Source organism: Psittacula echo (genome assembly GCF_963264785.1).
Source record: "Psittacula echo genome assembly, chromosome: 4".
In the NCBI taxonomy this organism is placed as follows: domain Eukaryota; kingdom Metazoa; phylum Chordata; class Aves; order Psittaciformes; family Psittacidae; genus Psittacula; species Psittacula echo.
In genome coordinates this window covers 74,716,750-74,737,394 of record NC_137738.1, presented here as the reverse complement: position 1 = coordinate 74,737,394, position 20,645 = coordinate 74,716,750, and positions in this window count along the sequence as shown.

The following is a 20,645-nucleotide window of genomic DNA, read 5'->3' as shown; positions in this document are numbered from 1 at the left end:
GGCACTATGAAATATTATAGCATCCATTTTTCAGCTGCACTGCACATCTCCCTTTTCCATTCAATGAGGGTTGCAATGTGCAGTAAGGAGGTACCATCCCTTTGTAGCTGGTCCAGGTACAACAGTAGTGTAGTGCTTTACTCTCAATCTTCTGCTGGGTGCTCAAGTAACAGAACATCATGTTTGCCACTAAAAATCACTGTATTTTAGGCACGGGTGTGATTCATAGCCTATTGAAATTAATGTCTCTACTATGCCTTTGGGCAGACCCAAACTAAAATAGAACTAAAAAAACCTCTCTGATAAAAGCATTTCAGTGCTGAACCTGGGAACTTTCAAGCCCACACATGAAGCTCTGTTACTTAAGCTAAGCTAGAAACTATGCCAGATGGTAGTTAGAATAAGCTGCTCTTCTATGCATAGACTACCCAGAACATAGGAATGTGAAAGAGGGTTAAACACACCTATCTTACAAGCACATTATGAAGGCAGTAGATTAACATACAAATTTTTCAAAGGACTTGCTGGGTGTGTCTACACTGTTCTTAAAAAGTGCTCCCAAGAGAAACACTGAAGTGCCTGCAGACAGCTTACAAAGTTGCTTCATGTAGCCTACTGAGGCATGTAATACCACCAGTGAGCCCACAGGAAGCCTCAGGCCATGTCAGAAGTGGTTCTACCATTGGTGCTCTCACATGGTTGATCAACTTGTTCTTGAGTGTCACTGGGGCCAGACTAGAATAGGTGATATTCCCTCCTATTCCCTGAAAAATGTTCATTTATGGAAGCAACTACATAAAAGAAAATGAGGCCTCAGCAATACTTTCAGTCTATGGTAGTGTTTCTGTTGTGAGAAGAGAATAATGCTTGAAAGACATTGGACATCTGAGAAAATGATTATTAATTTCTTTGGATCACTTTGGCTTGAAATGAAATTACTTATTCAGCTGACAGGATAAATCTAAGGAGATCATTGCAGAGTTTTCAATGCTTTTGGTGTCAGCTGACACCATATGATTTTCAGAAACATTGGCAGCTCTTTTAATGGAAAAAATGAACAAGTGAACTAAAATGACAACTCTATTACAAAGAAATCTGGGTGAAAGTGGTGCCATTCTTTGCTTGTTCACAGGCATTTAATATCTGGAGGCAGAGGTAGTATGCTTCTCTCTGTAGGTTGAACAGTGTCAACCTGCAATCAATTGATAAATCAACTCCTTGTATTGATTGATAAATTTCTACAGATTGTCATAGCCTTCTCAAATAGTGTTTGGTCTTCTAAATTTGTGGCTAGAATGTTTTTTCTAAAACTCATTTTGATTTCCAGAACACGTTGGGGTTAGCATAAATAACTAAAAGAATATGGTTTCATGCAAAAGAGATTCTATTAGATCTTTTATTTGTATATGTACTGGTGTCATCCAGAAATTCAGGACCATATCCATTTTAAAGGCTCTTTCATTAACTGAACTTAAAAAAAACCCCCAAAAAATCCACTGTTAACTGAAACAATGTTTTATCAAGCTAAGGTTTTGTTCGGTGTTGTTGGTTTTGTGCAGATTAACTGCTTTCTGTGCTGTGTTTAAGTGCTACCAGATTTCTTATCTCATTCTCCTCTAAATATATTTTTATTATCTCATGGATACTGTATGTACATTGTAATGTCTGTACATTGTACTTGACTCTTCTGTATAGCTTTGCACGTGGAACTGTGTAAGCCAGGATCTGCCTACATATGGAGGCTACAGCAACCTGTGTGGCTCTGCAACGGTTTGAAGTCTTGTTCATATGACGAGTGTGTATTGCTCCATAAATAAATTTCACATGAAGGATTCTAACAGAGTTCTCTGGCAGTACAATGATGACTCAGTGTGTTTAGTGTAAGAAATTTCTGCTTAGATTTATATAGAATAGGATGCCTTTGAATCACAAATAAGACTGAATCCTGAAATAATAAGTAATCTATTACTACATATTTAATGTAAGATAACTGAAATAGGTGTGCATTGAGTGACTTTAAAGAACATTCAGCTACACAGATCAGCTTGCCCAGGGTTCAGTTTAGGGGTTGGACTTGCTCCATCTAGAGATCCTTCCCAGCCTGCATGATTCTATGATATAAATAACAAACAGAATTTAGATAGTTCAGCTGTGAAACACTTATTAAAACATGTTTTTCCTGAAGTAGTCAGCTCTGCAGTTCTGTGGGAGCTAGAATTCCCTGGGTAATGGGAAGATGTAGGTAGCAGGCTGCACTGCAGAGACGCCACATGGGCTATGTTATTGCACTGCCCTGCAAGCTGCCCCGGAAAAGTCACTCAGGCATCTCTGCATCATGCTTCAGACAAACATGAGGAGCCACCATAAGCTTGGCATCGTGCTCAAGTAAATACACCCCTTGGGAAACTGGAGTGTGCTGGTGTATTTGCTTGAGCAAAAGAGTCTATAGAGAGCCACTTCATGTGTCATGCTGTTCATGGCAGGAATGCCATGAATCCGTGTTGCAGATGAGCGGCCTATGATAATTACGTGCCCATGATAAAAGCCTTGGCTATTTTTTATATGTCTGTGGTGAAGGGTACCCAACTATTGACTGAAGCTACTTTAGCATCTAATGAATCAGCAAAGCACTAACCCACCACCTTAACATAAAGGATCTTGAAATCAATGGGACATTAATTAATTAGATGATTAAGGGCTTCTTTGAACAAGGACATTGAGTTGTCACTTCTCAAATAGATGATATAATTTTTTTATTGTTGACTGTCTACACTGTGGCTTGCCCTTATCACAGAAGGAATCAGTCATAGGTTTTCTGTGTCACCACTAGAAATAAGTAAGTAAATTGTGTCTATATGCCATTTTGGAATTTTTCTTTATTGCCAAAGTTTCCTGGTTTATTTTTAGTTTAATTTTCAAAAATACATGCAGTGCTGTATTTGTCCAACTGATCTCTCTGCTTCTTTAGATCAAAGTCATGTAATCTAAGTTGAGCATTGCTAGAGCATTATCAGTGAGAGGCTGGTTTCTTGGATTGTAGTAACTTTCATTTTTGCTTTGCTTTATGTGTCTTTAGTTCTACAGTGTAAAGGAAAACCTTATTAATGTAGAGGGAATCCTGGAACTAAAACAAAAGTTTTGCTTTGAAATGGATTTTACAGTGGAGAATGAATCTGAAAAGACCTGAGTGTGATCAAGAAATATAAATGCTTAAAAATTTGTATGCAGTGTCATTTTAGCAGTTGTAGGGTATCTGAGAGGCCTGTATGAAACTGATAGAGCTATTACCCTACAGGAGATCCATATCTTTCTTTCTATATCTGTCTGTGTAGTAGATGGCATCCAGATTTTGCTTCAAGATATTGGATTGACTTGCCTAATATGCTTTATATGTAAAGTCAATTATAGAAAAGGTCTTTGTAGGACCTTGATGCTGTGTAACAACTGACTTCAAAGGGTTATTGATACATTAGAAATATTAAAGCTGACACAAGAACCCACTTAAACGATAGAAATAATTTTTGAAAAGCCTTTTATAGACTAAAAGGTCTGTGACGACTATTGCTACTCAAATAGCTCTTTGTTTTGAGTTTAGCCAAATGTCATACTCAGAATGACCTTTAGCATCCCTGTTTGTTTAGACATGGTTATTTCCTGTAGCTGTCCAGCCTTGTGTTTACCCTTTTTCTCCTTCCGTGTGTTCTAATTTCTAGAAGAAATATATCACGTTTTTTGCCTTTATTTTATGTTCCTACCATTTTATAAATTGTTTCATTATATCTATGTAAAAGTCCAAGCACTGTGTCTGCTAATTATGAGTTTCCCTCTTTTAGCTTGGGGTGAATTCTGTGAGTAATGTGCAGTTGCAAATTTGTGTACTTCATGCCACACACCTTTCACTCACTGCTTCTACTGGGTGCTTGGAAACAGATCAGTTTCAGTCAGTAGATTTTCATCTAGTGAAGTGTTTTGACTGTGTCTGAGTAAGGAGTGCTTCACAACACAAAAATATCATACAGAGAAAAGCCTGTCCTGATATTTTTCAAGTGAGACCATGGCTACCAACCTCATTCTTCTACCATATGCTGGAATTCATCAGTAAGACTTCAGCCAGGAACAGTCACTGTTCAATGTTTACCATTATTTCAGATGAATTGGAAAGGGAGAATGAGTCTACTGTGTCTGTATTTCTGATAGAGAAGAACACCTGATTGAAAATTACAGAAGTCATGGGTACAGAGATATCTCATATTTCACTTTTCTTTCTCCTGTCTGCCCATTATCTGTCTGTTAAGCTAGCACAAGGAACCTCAAGAAGATTTCCTTGAGCACTTGCTTGTGCTAGTTCAATGAAAGGCTGACGGAAGTGGGGCTGTTTAGCCTGGACAAAAGAAGGCTGAGGGAGAAAAGGGAAAAAAGATATACTACAGACAGTTGTCGTTGTTGCAACTGCCTCTAAGGAGGTTGTAGCAAGGTAAGTGTTGGTCTCTTCTTCCAAGTAACAAGTGATAGGACAAGAGGAAATGATCTTAAGTTTCACCAAGGGAGGTTTAGCTTGGATATAAGGAAAAATTTCTTCACCAAAAGGGTTGTCAGGCATTAGAACAGGCTGCCCAGCTAAGTGGTAGAGTGACTATCCCTGGACGAATTCAAAAGACGTGTAGATGTGATGATTAGGAACCTGGTTTAGTGGTGGATTTGTCAGCGTTAGGTTCATGGTTGTACTCGATGATCTTAAAGGTCTTTTCCAACCTAAAAAAATTCTATGATTTTGCAATTCTAAAACATTGCTACATTTCCCCAACAAAATAGTACTAGAAATTGCTGAATAAATAGCACACAATAATTAAACAAAACAAAAACCAAACAAGTAAATCCTTTAGGTTTTTTATATCTACATTAATATTTTCCCCTCCTATTACATACACAAGAGTCCTTCTGCAGTTTGAAGAGAACATTTATTTTCCTCAGTTTGAGGGCTGCAATGAAAAATAAAAAGTGGCAATTTAGTTAAATTTGCCTTTCTTAAAAATTAACAGGAAATATAGTAGGACCCTTTCCTCATCTCTGAAATTTATTTTAATCCCAGTTCCAGCTTATGCATATCTTCTAATATCATCCAACTCTTTTCAAGGGAAAGAAAAATTTCCTATCACCAAATCATTCTAGGAAATCTAAAAGTTCCTGCTGTACTTAGATATACCTATTTATGAAAGTTTAGTCTGTGTATCAAGGCTGCCTTGCCAGCTGCTGTAGGAACCTCCTGTGTTCAACTGTATTAAAGCGGGGAAACAAAGCATACAGATAGAAATATCATTGCTTGCAGTTGCCTTCAGGCAGGTTGAATTGATGTAATGCCACTTCTGAAATGTTGTCACAGAACAGTTCCTCTTTTATTTGGAACATTCAGCATTTTGGAGATGTTTCCAGTTGCAGCATATTGTGCCTTTTTTTCCTAGAGAATGTAACTTTTCTGTATTTGTTTCAGATGGAGGCATTACAGCTGAATTCTTACTTAAAAATAGTTGGTGCTAGTTTCTGAAAACGTCAGGATTTCTTTTTCACTGACCTAAAAGTTATTAAATGCCAAACCTAATCATGTCAAGGAATTTGACCTTGTGAATTACTGAGAATTTGGTTTTGTTTTAGCACTTTCTGTTCCTATGGACTTCCAATTTTCTGTAGACTTATGTGACTGCCGATGTCACTCTTCTTACGCATTCAGTGAGTTGTTTATCTAAAATGGTCTAAAAATCTCCCATAAAGAAACTGGGACATAACTCTTATGTAGGCAACCCAGTGATCGCTGAGTTAATAAGTGACTGAAAGAGTTAAGAAGATAGTTCAGTTTTTAATCTGAGAATACAGTAATTTAGCTGGTTTTAATGCTAGGCCACCTGGCTTTAGGATCCTGACTGTTCCTTAGCTTTCCTGGTGAAGATTAGTTTGGGGGAAACATCCAATTTTAGTAGTTGTAGCCTTTATCTCCAAGGAGGATCATCTTGGGCAAACATGAAGCTGGAACAAATAGGAAGTATTCAGATATACACAGAAAGTATTGGTTTGTGACAGAGGCGATCCTTAGAATCATAGAATCATAGAATAGTTAGGGTTCGAAAGGACCTCAAGATCATCTAGTTCCAACCCCCCTGCCATGGGCAGGGACACCCCACACTAAACCATGCCACCCAAGGCCTCATCCAACCTGGCCTTGAACACTGCCAAGGATGGAGCACTCACAACTTCCCTGGGCAACCCATTCCAGTGCATCACCACCCTCACAGTAAAGAATTTCTTCCTTATATCCAATCTAAACTTCCCCTGTTTAAGTTTGAACCCGTTACCCCTTGTCCTGTCACTACAGTCCCTAATGAATAGTCCCTCCCCAGCATCCTTGTAGGCCCCCTTCAGATACTGGAAGGCTGCTAGGAGGTCTCCACGCAGCCTTCTCTTCTCCAGGCTGAACAGCCCCAACTTTCTCAGCTTGTCTCCATACAGGAGGTGCTCCAGTCCTGTGATCATCCTCGTGGCCCTTCTCCAGACTTGTTCCAAGTTCCATGTCCTTTTTATGTTGAAGACACCAGAACTGCACACAATACTCCAAGTGAGGTCTCATGAGAGCAGAGTAAAGGGGCAGGATCACCTCCTTCGACCTGCTGGTCACGCTCCTCTTGATGCAGCCCAGGATACAGTTGGCTTTCTGGGCTGCGGGCGCACACTGCCGGCTCATGTTCATTTTGCCATCAACCAACACCCCCAAGTCCTTCTCTGCAGGGCTGCTCTGAATCTCTTCTCTGCCCAACCTGTAGCTGTGCCTGGGATTGCTCTGACCCAGGTGTAGGACCTTGCACTTGGCATGGTTAAACTTCATAAGGTTGGCATCAGCCCACCTCAGAAGCGTGTCGAGGTCCCTCTGGATGGCATCCCTTCCCTCCGGCGTATCAACCGAACCACACAGCTTGGTGTCATCGGCAAACTTGCTGAGGGCGCACTCAATCCCACTGTCCATGTCACTGACAAAGATGTTGAACAAAACCAGTCCCAACACTGATCTGTGAGGGACACCACTCGTTTCTGGTCTCCAGCCGGACATCGAGCCATTGACCACAGCTCTTTGCGTGCGGCCATCCAGCCAGTTCTTTATCCACCGAGTGGTCCACCCATCAAATTGATGTCTCTCCAATTTAGAGACAAAGATGTCGTGTGGGACAGTGTCAAAGGCTTTGCACAAATCCAGGTAGATGACGTCAACTGCTCTGCCCCTGTCCATCAGTTCCATAGCCCCATCATAGAAGGCCACCAAATTGGTCAGGCAGGATTTCCCCTTAGTGAAGCCATGCTGGCTGTCACCAGGCACCTTGTTGTTTTTCATGTGCCTTAGCATGCCTTCCAGGAGAATCTGCTCCAAGAGTTTGCCAGGCACAGAGGTGACACTGACTGGTCTGTAATTCCCCGGGTCATCCATTTTTCCCTTCTTAAAAATGGGGGTTATATTCCCCTTTTTCCAGTCATCAGGAACTTCACCTGACTGCCATGATTTTTCAAATATGATGGCCAGTGGCTTAGCAACTTCATTCGCCTTAATGAGAAGCAACAGGTGGACATTATAAACATGGATCAAGGCTAACATGACAATAAATACATGATCAAAGTTATTTAAGGTGGGTTTTTTTACATGAGAGTTTATCAGCTCTTGTCTTCAAAATCAGTCTTTTCATACACTGTACTTTAAGCTTCTGGGAAACCTTGGACTGAAGTCCGTTGCGTGAATATAACTGTATGGACTTTCATAGCTACAACTTCAGACACATGCAAATGTCCTTAAGTGCTTGAGTTGTGTCAGAAGCTTCATGGTACTGTAAATAAAATGTCTGTAGATAAGATTTGCACAACTTAACAGTATTCTTCACCCCACTTACTCACATGTAAACTTCTGTATTCTCAGAAACTCACTGAACAAATTCAGACTTGGTATGCTTTTAAGGACACAAAATTCAACTCGACTTTTAAGATATAAGAGGAAAACCTTTTTCTTTTAAATATGCTTTGGGCGTTCATTAATAGGCGCTGCATATAATAATCTCTTGTGCCGGAAAGAATCAGAGTGCGTTGGTGTGTTCGGCCTTTTATGTTTCCCTCCAATTGGCTAAATATGTCACTTTAGCCCACACAACTCAGTAGGGATCTTGCTAGCTCCCAAAAATCTGGAAACCGTGCTGAATGTTAATTTCCTATGTGCAGATAATAACATACACCCCAATTTGGAATTTACATTTGTAAAAGAAGAAAGCTGTATTCAGCAGCAGAGATGAGGGACATCTATGTGCAAATGAAGCCAAACTTTAACTACTGCAACTAGAGCTTTTTATAAACTGTATAATTAGAAGAAACTGCAAATCTTATTTTTAACACAAATGCCATGGAGAACCCTTTGTCCTTTAGCATCTAACATCCTCCCCCAATCTGCAAAAGCATACATATTTGGAAAGGATTGCCATAGATTATTATTAAGAATCTTAGGATATGAACTGAGGACAAAAAAGCTCCCAGCAACATCCCCATGCCTTGCATTAGCCAAAGAATACTCCAGGTAACACCATTATCAACAAAATACATACTCTCGCCATCACTGACTGGAAACCCATGAAGGCAAATAATTACCACTGTGTTTGCAGTTTGTGTTTAAAGTGTGTAATTATCTCTCCAACACTCTAAACAAACGCACTTCACCATGTTTTAAGGGTGTTTAATGAACATTTACTGACATATGTAAAATCCAGCAACTATTAGAACAATTTAGTGAAATAATTTGGCTATGTTTTATGTTGAGAGACTTTAAAAACTGAAGAAAAAGACTTCTATCTTTTATTAAATGCAAGATCTCAGAAACTTTTTGATATTTTCCTTATACGAACACCAAACACGTAAACATGGACTAAAGGCAAGATGAACCCTGAGGATCCATGTTACTGGTACATGTTTTAGAAATTTCTCTGTAGAGAGGAAGTTTGTTCTGGTGAAATAAAATGCATGAGCTTTCAGAAAATTTGAATAACCGAGGAGGCTGAAATAGTGTTTTTGAACAAAACAACAATTTTTCAATAATTTAAACCATATTTCCAAATTTATTAATGAATTGTCTAGCACATTCTCCATTGTCACAATCACTATATTATTGCTGGATAAAATTGAATTTAGATTCATATCTAAACCCCTTCAGTCATTGTAATTTAACAGCAGAAGTTGTTAAAATGTAACTTTCGTTATATTTTTCTAAAATAATAATTTGTATTTGTGGATTTGTAAAAGTGGATTATAGTATATTTAACTGTGTTGAATTTTACCTTACTTTGTGTACAGACCTAAAGAACTTCTTTCTTAAGATTGTTTTTGAATGAGGAAGGCAAAATCCTTTTGCTTTTGTCAGAATGTATAGGCTTTACCCCAGTTACGAAAATCAGGCAACGTCCCATTTGCAGGACACATGAAAAAAGCATTCTAAACTTATGCTAACCATATGCTCAGCAGGATAGAAACATGATTAGCAACACACTTTATGAGAAAACCTGATTGCCTATTATATATTGAAATGGTTTCTGTGAGAACTCAAAGTGTTTCTATTGACGAACATATTAGTTTTGCTTATTCATGTTTGCAAATAGATTTTGAATGGATTTCAACACTTCAAAAATATTCATTGCTCAGAAGTAATTAATTGCTTAAAAATACTTATCAACTTATTAGGCATCTGTTTTTTTCTTACTTGAAATCTGGTGTTTTTTTTCCTATGTTTAAACCTTCTTTGAAATGTGCACTTTACAAAAAAGGTAGGATTATTATTTCACTTTTCTTAGCTAACAGACTAATATGTCTACCCATAGAACTTTAAATGAAATATCATTTTCTGAGAAATATTTGTACTAGCTTATCTGCCTAAAAAATCATTGAGATGTATAAAGGTTATGAGCTTAAGAAAATGACACATAAAATTAAAAATTAATGTGATCAGATCATGCATTACCCAGCATAGTGGCACACCCTTCAATTTTGGCCATAAGATACGAATGTCATAAAGACCTGTTCTTTTTTCCCCCTCTCCAACCTGGCCTCAGGGTTTTTATAATACCCTGCCATTTTCACACATTCCACATAGCATTTGGGGAACATCTGCAATTAGGCTCGACACCATATGGAATAGGCTTGGTGTCATACTGTCTTTCAGATTGAAACATGTTGTGTGAGTTTACTGTTCCCATGTAAGCTGGTCTACAGTTGGAATGAGCAGATAATGCAGATTTTGCATTATAAATGTTCAAGCCAGAAGTCCACAAAGGACTTCTGTGCTAAAGCAGATGGAATCTGGCTGTTTTGAGACTCACTTTTGAGATCTGAGTTTCAATCTGCTTAAAAGATGGAGTGACAGTAACAACCCTTCCCATCTGAAGCCAAACCGTGGTTACATAAATAGAATAAACCACTAAATCGTGGATAGACACCAAGCTGAAATCCTACTGATATACCTTAGATTTCCATTGTAACCTAGGTCCAACCTTTTGCCTTCCAAATTCTTTTTATTTTTAATCTATGTTGTTCACAAAATTGTGTTTTGTATGAACATGAAGTAGCCAGATATGGTAATTTTTTCTAAATTTGCTAAGTGACGTGTGACTTTGTATTTATAACCATGAGCATGCTTCAGATGATTGAGTTTCAGAACTGCTAAAAGTCAAGCCTCTTTAAAATGCCTCCAGGTAGATGCTGAAAATGACCTGCAAATCACCAAACACTTCAAACCACTTAAATATACCCAGGTATTTTGGCAAAGCTAATGAACAAATACGGCAAATATGAAGTAGAGAGGAAGGTTATGTCAATGCAGAGTGCATAATATTATAATATTCTAAAATAATTTTTTATATATTTAAAAACTAAAGGTTGATGAAATATACAACAATATTGTTACTTGAGAAAAAAAAAAGCTATCCTCAAAATGTGTCAGTTTTGGATAGAACAGTGGCCACTGGTAAATGCACACAACTTACATTCAAAGATGGTTTAAATATGTACTCTATTGTTAACACTTTACACTGTTTCTTTCTGAAATGGAATCAAATTGCAATACAAACACCACACTATCATTTTTTCCCTCAGTTTCAAATGATAATCAACTATGCCTTTTATTATATTCTTACTATGGAGGACTAATTGCAAAATATACACTTAAAATTTGTTACGAGCAATTAAGTAATTGTGAACTGTATGCTCATAATTTGAATGTTTATATAAAGAAAATGCAGGATGGAAAATTTGTGGATGGGGCTTATTATATTTTGAGCATGTAATCCAGAACTGGGGCTCATTAGTGTATTTGCTTTGTTTATTTGTATGCAAAAAAGAAATAAATGTGGTGGCAAAACCATTATGAAAATTAATTAAAAAAACCCACAACTGCTGACCTATTAGAAGTTGTAGATGTCAGTATTGGGCATCCCAGCAGCATTGCAAGACAAAATCCCCAGGGCAGGTGAATTTGCTGAGCCCTGGAACAGTGGTCAGGTTAGAGGGAAAATTAACTGGGATGTTTTGTCTTGAACAGGTTAATTTTACAAAAAAAGGTTTTTCATCAGCACATTCATTTTAATGGCATCTTCCACTTGGAAACGTTCTCCCACTTGTCCTGCTAAGAAATTGAAATACATTTTTTTCACCAAAGGAAAACATGGCCATTTCTAAGAAAATGGAAATCCTGAGCTGGAGGTAGTGGGGGGAAGCTTTCAATGGCATGAGCAGTTAACTATGTTTCTATGCAGCAATGAGGAGTAGTTCAAACCTCTGGTGGGCGCACTGGGGTTGCAGTGATACAGTGGTGAATTTACCAGGTGGTGAGAAGCTCTGCCATTCTGTGAGACAGTCAGTGATGTGAAGGGTTAGCCGATGTACAGGGGGATTAGGGTTAAGCCACTTGCTAAACATGTTACTGCTTACTCATGCTTACTCAACAAATGCGTGCTCAACACTTACTGTGCTTGCTGGAACAGGGTGGGAGGACCACGGCTATTGATAAGAGGAAGGAACGGTAACTCGGTTCCTGTTCTCTGAACCCCTAAACTGGCTGAAATCAGCTTTGCAGTTTGGACAGTGACTAAATCACCAGGGAACATGCACAATGACTAGAGGTGAAAAGTTCAAGAAAGACTATTTACTTCATCTTGAGACCCTCGCCCATGACCACCAGGAGACACTATGCAAGCAAGGACCTTTTACCTCTTCATAATATGAGAGGGGATAGGTCATGAATATGTATAAGTGTGTTGTGTAACCTCATGAATATGTAATAGTTTAGTGGATAAATATGAAGGAGAGCAACGCTGAGGGCTGCATGCCTTTGGAGGAGCGATTCCCCATGCTCCTCAGCACTGAATAAAGCATACCTACTTAACAACTTTAACGAGTTGTGGAGTCTACCCGCTTACCAGTCAGTACTATTGTAGCCATTCCCTACCAGAAGGAAGGAATGCCACATGTAATGGACACTGATTCACTGTACGTGGCAGGACAATACTCTAGTAAGATTTAATTCCTTTTTTTTTTGCCGTGGTGATTTATTTTACTTTGAGAATGAAGTAGAATTAATGTTAGGAGATTCATGAGCTCAGAAATCCTGCACAGAATGACTTTCATTTTTACGTCCTCATCGTTTTTTCCCTGGAACAATTTTTACTGTGCCACAGTGAATGAAGGAATCTGCAGCATATTGCTAGTTTGATTCTGTCCCTTCTCTAGTCTCTCTCTCACCACTGAAAGCATCCATTGTTGGGTAGATAGTGTGAGTTCACAGCCTCCCTGGAGGGGTTCCTGCTTATGACAACCTGTGCACAGATTGCATACTGAAAACAGGAGAAAAATTAGCACTAGCTTTGCATTCTGAATGGTAGTATTCTGTGCATGTCTGCTGAAATCATGATCAAAACTTATTGTGCATGAAATTCGCTTCTAGCGTATTAGGTGTCAAAATGGGTGTACAACTAAATTCTTTGCCTGCACATCCTATGGGAAAAGTCTGGGGTTTGAGGGAGATTTTTGTTAAGTTTTGATGGCTTCCAACAAAAAAAAAAGAGCTGTGTCTCTTACAGTGGTGAATGATAGCAAACCATCACAAGTCCTTTACTGTCTTATTCTTTGGTTAGTGCCCAGCTGCTGCAGCAGACATTCTGTAGCCCAGTAACTACTGGGTGCCAGCTAAAGGACTGCTTTTAGGATTGGTTTCTAAGAGGAACTCAAGTCTTTGCTTTCTGTTCCTGCTGTGAGGCTACTACAGAGCATTAGGGAAAAAAATAAAAAAAGTGAAACTGACTTTCCCCATTTTGTTGAACTGTGACCCACAGAGCTCCCTGGAGAGTTACCTGAATGTTGTATTTTATCACCCAAACAAAACTTTCTTTTACAGTTTGTTTGTTTGTCCATCGATTATGTTGTGTTCTGTACTTGCTAGTTGCTGCAGTGCAGCAGGGCCATGTACTCTTGACACACAGAACTTGATCCCTGAGGACTCTCCTTACAATCAATGTAACGCTCAAGGGAAGTAGAGGTAGGAACTGGAGGTCCAAATAATTGCTTCTAACCACTGTTCTTAAAACTTCTCAAGCCTTATCTAGGGGAAAGTTATGGAAGCTCTGACGTCTCTGTGTCTTTTTTAGTGTTAAAACTGGTTCAAGGTTTTTAGCATGCTTTCCTTGAGGTCCCCTGTGCACCATGGCCACAGGTGTTAAATCCCTTTTTATAAGTACTCTTCTCAAACTGCATGGCATTGCTTCCTCTGGGGCTAGAAGCACTGTTGCTGTGAACAGCACATGGGAATGAAGGAGACAAAATACATTTTTGATTTTGCTACTTATTCTCTGCTTACTAACAAGGTAATAATTTGCTGAAACATCATATCCAAATGCATGTAATTTCTTCCCTGTTCCCCATGTTCTGAATGATTCAGGCCTACTAGTGTTGCTGTCTGCCCTCAGAAAAGGTTTCTGGGTTTCATAGGATAATGTTCTGCAGGCTGGCAACAGATGAAGGACCTGCCAGTTGGAAAGAATGACAAGAGGGAGAAAAGGCACCGTCATTTAAAAGAAATGGTAGATGAGGGAGGAAAGGGATAGGGAGTGTGATGTATTTCTGTTCAACAGAAATAACTGAACACACAAAGCAGGATACACTGTGCTGTGTCTTGAGAAATGCTATAGAGTGGTGTGTGCTGGAGGGATGCTCTCACAGCAAATTCTACCTGATATCTCCAAAGCCTTCCCAGCAACTGGCACACGCTCATCTATGTCTGCTTTTTTTCTGCCTGAGAGCACGCAGACTGTGCTGTTGTTCTGAACAAATGTAAACATAAATAGAAATGTGCAAACAACAAGATGGTGAAAACTCATATCCAACTCCGCAGAAATACTTTTGTGGGCAACTATTATCATGCATTTCTCAAAGCAGGGACTTGGTCTGAATTTAAAAAAATGCCTGGTGAAGTAGGATTATTCAAATTTAAATAAGTATATATAAAGCATGATAAATCTGTGCTGATTTGAACACATGAAAATATATTTTAATATGAAATAATATATATAATAAAATTAATTACATAACCATTATATATTATTATATGATATTATATAGTAAAATTGCTATTATTATAGTAATAATATAAAATATATTTTAAGATATATGTTTTATCAACTTGTCTGCAACTAACACCACAATCCTAGCATTTGCTTAAGATTATTGTTCACTCAATGTCTCACTCATTTTTTTATTGTGAGGTTCCTTTTCCATAATCTTTGGTATCTAAATGTTAAGTGCCCATTTTAAGTAAATCATCAGTGTCCTAAGGTCCTTTTTAAATCGGTAAAGATATCATCCTCTAAAGGTAGCTTGAAGGGCTGGGCTGTAATAGATGCCAGATTTTCAGATAGTAAAACTGGAAAAGAATGCTACTTTCATTTTGCTCAGTTATATGTATTCCTTTTATAGAGTTATGCAGCATTGTCTCTGATCTGTTGGGGGTTTTCAATTTGTGATTTAGTCCCTTCTGGAACAGCTAGTCTATCTGCAAACATGTGATTTGGGGTGATACTTCTGAGTGTTTAACCAAACTAATGAACTTGTTCCAAAGGAAACAAAACTTTCCAGGAAAAGGAAAGGTTTACGCACATTACTACATTGAAGTCACTTTCTGTGTTTTCTTGGTTCACCTGCCCATTCATAGAATGGCAGAACCACAGTATGCCTGGGGTAGGGAAGCACATCTGAAGATGGCTGTCCCTCCAGCTCAAAGCAGGGTTAAAAAGAACAGGCTGTTCAGCTCTTGTCCAGTCAGGTTTTGAACATCTTCAGCCTCTTTGAAGAAAATAAATACTTTATTCAGAGATATATACATTACTGGAATGCCATCTGAGTTGAGAACAAACAAATTATTCCCACTGACCCTTTTGGCACAGTAAAATTATCTGTTTTCCTCCATGCTAACTCTATGTTGGGCAGGACCTTCATTTAACATTGTATTTAATGACAGAGGCACATTTAAAATGTTGTTAATTAATACATCAGGCACTGAGCAAATCTTTGCCTATCAGCTGCAGCTTCCTGCTGTGTTGTGTTAGAGCTTATGTCATGAAGGATATTAGAGCATCCAAGCCAAACCTAAATTTTATTTAACAACATTTATGATAACTTTCCAAAGCTGTATGAAAAATTAAGAAATACATCTTATTTATCCATGCACTAGGGAAAGCAATTATGTTAATTGCATATTGCATGTAATATCAGTTATAACTTAGGAAAGAATGATTTGTGCATGTGTGTGTGCTCATTCTCACACAATGAAATTTGATTTACATAATAACCACACCACAAAACATAGCTTGTACCAATTTAATTTTAAAAATTATGTGTTCTGCTTCAAAGTAAGGTTGCTAATAAAGTAAGGTTAAAAATATTACAGCTCTGTGATAAAAGCCTAACAAATATAAGGATATGTCTTCCTTATTCATACAGATTAATTAGAAACCACCTTACTGGTATTGAGCTCAAAATATCCCAGATAATTCATAAGGGCTATGATATGGGGTTTTTCTCTTTTTTTTTTTTAACAAATAGTTGGATTAAAAAATGTTGTTATGAAGTACTGGCAGCAATTTAAAAGAACTTTGTAAACCTTTGTCGTGGTTTAAGCCCAGGCCGTAAGTCAGCCATGCAGCCTTCTTGCTCACTCCCCCCTTTTCTTCTTTCTTCTGCCCCCCTCCCCCACCCCACTCCCGGAGGGACGGGGAGGAGAATCGAAAGAATGTAACTCCCACGGGTTGAGGTAAGAACAGTCCAGTAACTAAGGTATAACACAAATCACTACTGCTGCCACCAATAATGATAATGATAACAGAAATAACAAGGGAAGAGAATACAATACCACCCGTTGATACGCAGCCTGACCAAGCAGTGAACTAGCCCTTCCAGGTAACTCCCAGTTACATCCTGGGCATGATGTGCTGTGGTATGGAATATGTCTTTGGTCAGTTTGGGTCAGGTGTCCTGTCTCTGCTCCCTCCCGGCTTCCCCTCCTCCCTGGCAGAGCATGAGACTCACAAAGTCCTGGGTCAGACCAAACATTCTGACCAGCAACTAAAAACATCGGTTTTATCAGTGCTGTTCCCAGGCCGAAAGTCAAAACCACAGCGCTGCACCACCTACTAAGAAGGAGAAAAAATGACTGCTACTGCTGAACCCAGGACAACCTTGCTGAAATCAGATGTTTGTGCTTTAGTAGAAAGCACACTGAAGTATTACGTATTGCAGCAGGCAATGGAGTGTCATTCAGCAGGAAGTTCAGGCTTTCTAATCCAACCCCACAGCAGAAGAAGGATTTGAATATTTGTCTTGGGGAGAAACTGATTTGCATGTCTGCCTTCTCAAAGCCTCTGTTTCATCAGTCTGGCTGATATGAATGTACTGGCTCATCACATCGTAGCTCTCTTCAAACAGTCCTCAAATTGCAAAATATTGTAAATATACCTAGATATATATAAGAAGCAGTACCTTCTCAACATGACCTCCAAAATAGATTTGAGCATTTACACTGGTGCCATTTAATCAGTACTGCAATAAGAATTGAATGCAGATTGCCATTTCCACACCAGGATTGCTCCTTTCAAAATTCAGTTACTTCAAGGCTTATCTTGGCAATCCACAGAAATAGTTGTCTAGTTGTTAAGGCTTCTGGTGTTGGTGAGAGACACACACATAGTAAAGAACCATGTTTAATTTAGGCAGTAAGAATAGGGTGAATTTGACTTAAGAGATGTCTTGCATCTTAAAGAAGGAGCCTTACTCCAGATATCTAACTTTTAGATGCCAAAAATGAGCTGATATGAATCACAAACTCTAAAATACAAAATAGATTAGCAGATGAAATACTACTCTTCTTTCCTGTTGATCATGATCACACAACTTGATCAATACAGAAAAGCTGCACATTTGTTTTCAAGCTATGTCTTTGAGCAGAGCCAGTAACCCATAAATTACATATAATGATCACAACTGAATTCAAACGTGGCAGCAAAGGCTGAGTTTCCTCCCAGACTTGCTGTGCAGAGGAACACTTTAATCTGTATGGATGCCACAGTGTAGGATCAGCAAGGACTTCAAGAGAACCCCAGTGTTCTCTTGTTCAAGAGAACAATCATTCTCTTGCTCCATAAAAGGGTGACTGGGTCTTGATCATTCTTGTCAGATGTTTGTCTAAGCAGTTCCCAAGGATCTTCTTTGCCAGAATCTCAACATCTTCCTCAGGTTGATATATTCCAGTGGTACACTACACTTAACATCAGAAAAACTTATCTAATCTAAATCTTCCTGATAATTCAAACCAATTGTTTCTTGCATTATCCACCACTGGCACAGTCAGTTACTTTATTTCTCCTTTCAGCAGACTTCTATATATTTGAACAACGCTGCATGCCTCTTCACTACACTTTAATTTAAATGATCCTTCAACCTTTATATATCATGATTTGCTGACTTCTTCATGCTCTCCTAAGGATTCTGCTTAGTTGGTCCACATCTTTATGAAGGACAATGCCTGAAACTAGAGAGAGATGAATCCTTATTAGTGTTAATCAGGGAGAATGAGTCACTTCAAATGTTTGGCACACCGCATTTACTTCATATATTCCAGTATAATGTCATCAGCCTGTATATAAAGGTTGAAAATTTGGAGACTATAATGCTGATGAAACTGAAGCATGCAAACAAGTGGTCTCATTTTTGCAGTATCAGGAGCTACCTAGAAGCTAATACACATATTAGTAACTAGATATAAAAAAAATAAAAATATAACCTTGGAATTGCCATTTCAGAAACAAATTTAGGATTTAGGCACAGTTGAATATCTATTCATTGGTTGTGATTACTTGGTAATGACACATCAGTAATTCAAGCATCTCTGCACTGTTCTGTTTAGGATCTTGAACTCTGACCTGGGCTCACTTCCTGAATGGAAGCGCACTGCTACCATGACTACTGCTGATGTTAGCTACCAGGCAACCTTAGCTTTAGTGTCTCAGTTATAGAGAGAGTAAAAAAGCTCAGAGTCAAAATGTGATGAAGCGTTTACTTTTATACCTTGTAAGTGGTTAATATTAAATAAGTGTCAATACAGTTGGTATTCTTCTGAACCTTGCAGCTTTCTCTGCTTTCTTGACAGTATTTTTGACCTTTGAAGGATAAAGGAAGTCACAGAGCCTCCTCTTTACAAGCTCCAATCGAACCTTCAGGTGCTACACAGACCAGGTCTCCCCACAAAGATGCAGGTTGGAGATGCTGCAGCTGAGGTTGTGCTTAAGAATGCCATGGCCACTTCCGTTTGAAGCTGCTGCTGTACAGTCGCTGCTTCTTCCTAGGCTCAGGAGAGTAGACATAATAGCATGTGGCATTCTCATTGACTAACAGAGCTGGCAAAGACATCTTCCCTCTTTTGTTTGTGCACCCCAACAGAAAATGAAATTGAGACATCCATATTTGGAGAGTGTTTTTAATAAATAGTTACATGCTTTGTTTACTACTCTCCCTGTTATAAGCAAGCAAACAAATAAATAAATAAAACCCTATTAATCTCTGCATATCCACATGCCATTTAGTTAGCAGCGAATTACTGGCTTTGACAAAACTAAGCCCAAATCTTTTTTTATTTGTGTGGATACATATAGATTAATGTATGAGATTATGTTTATATTTTTTATTTTTTATGAGTTTTCTGTCTGGTGACTAGCTTCTCAGGTGACTTATAACTCAGAAACAGCGGTCTGCTTTTGAATATAGAATCATAGAATCATAGAAGCAACCAGGTTGGAAAAGATCTTTAAGTATGATAGGTAGTGGGTCTTCACGATCTGCCACTGTACACGTGGTTGTCAACAGTCCTGTCTTTTGAACTAATACTCTGCCTAGATTAATTCACCAATCTTCAGCTTACTTTGTGAACACTTTATGAACTTTATGAATACTGAAAGTTTGCTTTATGTAGTACCAGGAGGATACTGGGATTGTATTTAATTGAAATCAATTTCTGTTGCTGTAATTATAATTTGGCATGTCCTTTCCCCCTCAACCTTTTTTTCTAAAGATGAATCTTAAAACCAGATGTTATTTTCCTATTTAGATAAATTATTTAAAATTGCCTTGAATTTAATTTATATTTGGAACTCACTGCAACACGTTCATGTTCTTAGGCAACTTTTGTACAACTTTCCTCTGATGATACACACTTAGGAGAGTTCCAACTGGCAGCTGGATGCTTTTGAACCCTCAGCAAGATTCAGCGTCAATGGAACCTCAGTGGTATAACATTAGAGCAGTGGAAACGCAACCCATCCTTTTCCAACTCATTAACAGAGTTCAGAAGGTTTCAGCTGAGAGTTCCTGTCAGCATCAGAAAGTCTAAAATTGCTGTAACACTCCTTTTCCACAGGATCTGTCTGCTGATGACAAAATTATTTTCTTTTAAGCTTAAAAAACAAATAAACTCTAAGTAACCCATGTTGATGAGCATAGCCATTAAGGAATACATTTTACACTTAACGTAGGGAGAGACACTCTGCTGTGCAATTGCATTCCAGGGTCTTTGGGCTTATTGCACAGACAATATAGAATCAATCTGTCCATGGATATAGAGTGTTGCTCACAAGCAATAGACAGATAGAAGGAAAATTTCAAGAGATCTGCTGTTTCTGAACTCACAACTGAGTCAGCAGTTATTTTTTATAATGAATCTTTTTATCGTATGTCATTAATATGGTAATTAAAATGCCAATTTACAGAGAAGTCTGAGTATACTTTTTCTTCAAAAGAAACGTGAGAGGAAGAATTCAAGTCTTACATTTCAGAGGGGCTATTCTTGAGCATATAAAAAAAGATGTCAAAATGCATAATACAAAAATCCTTCCTTTTTTTTCTTGCAAAGACAACCCAAAGAAATAAAAACTACTGCCAGGTTACAAACAGCAAGTGCAAAACGTTAACAAGGAAACGAAAAATTTCTATACTAATGAAAGGCAAACGTTTTCTTCTACATATACACAGATTCAGAAACCAGCCTAATTGCTGTC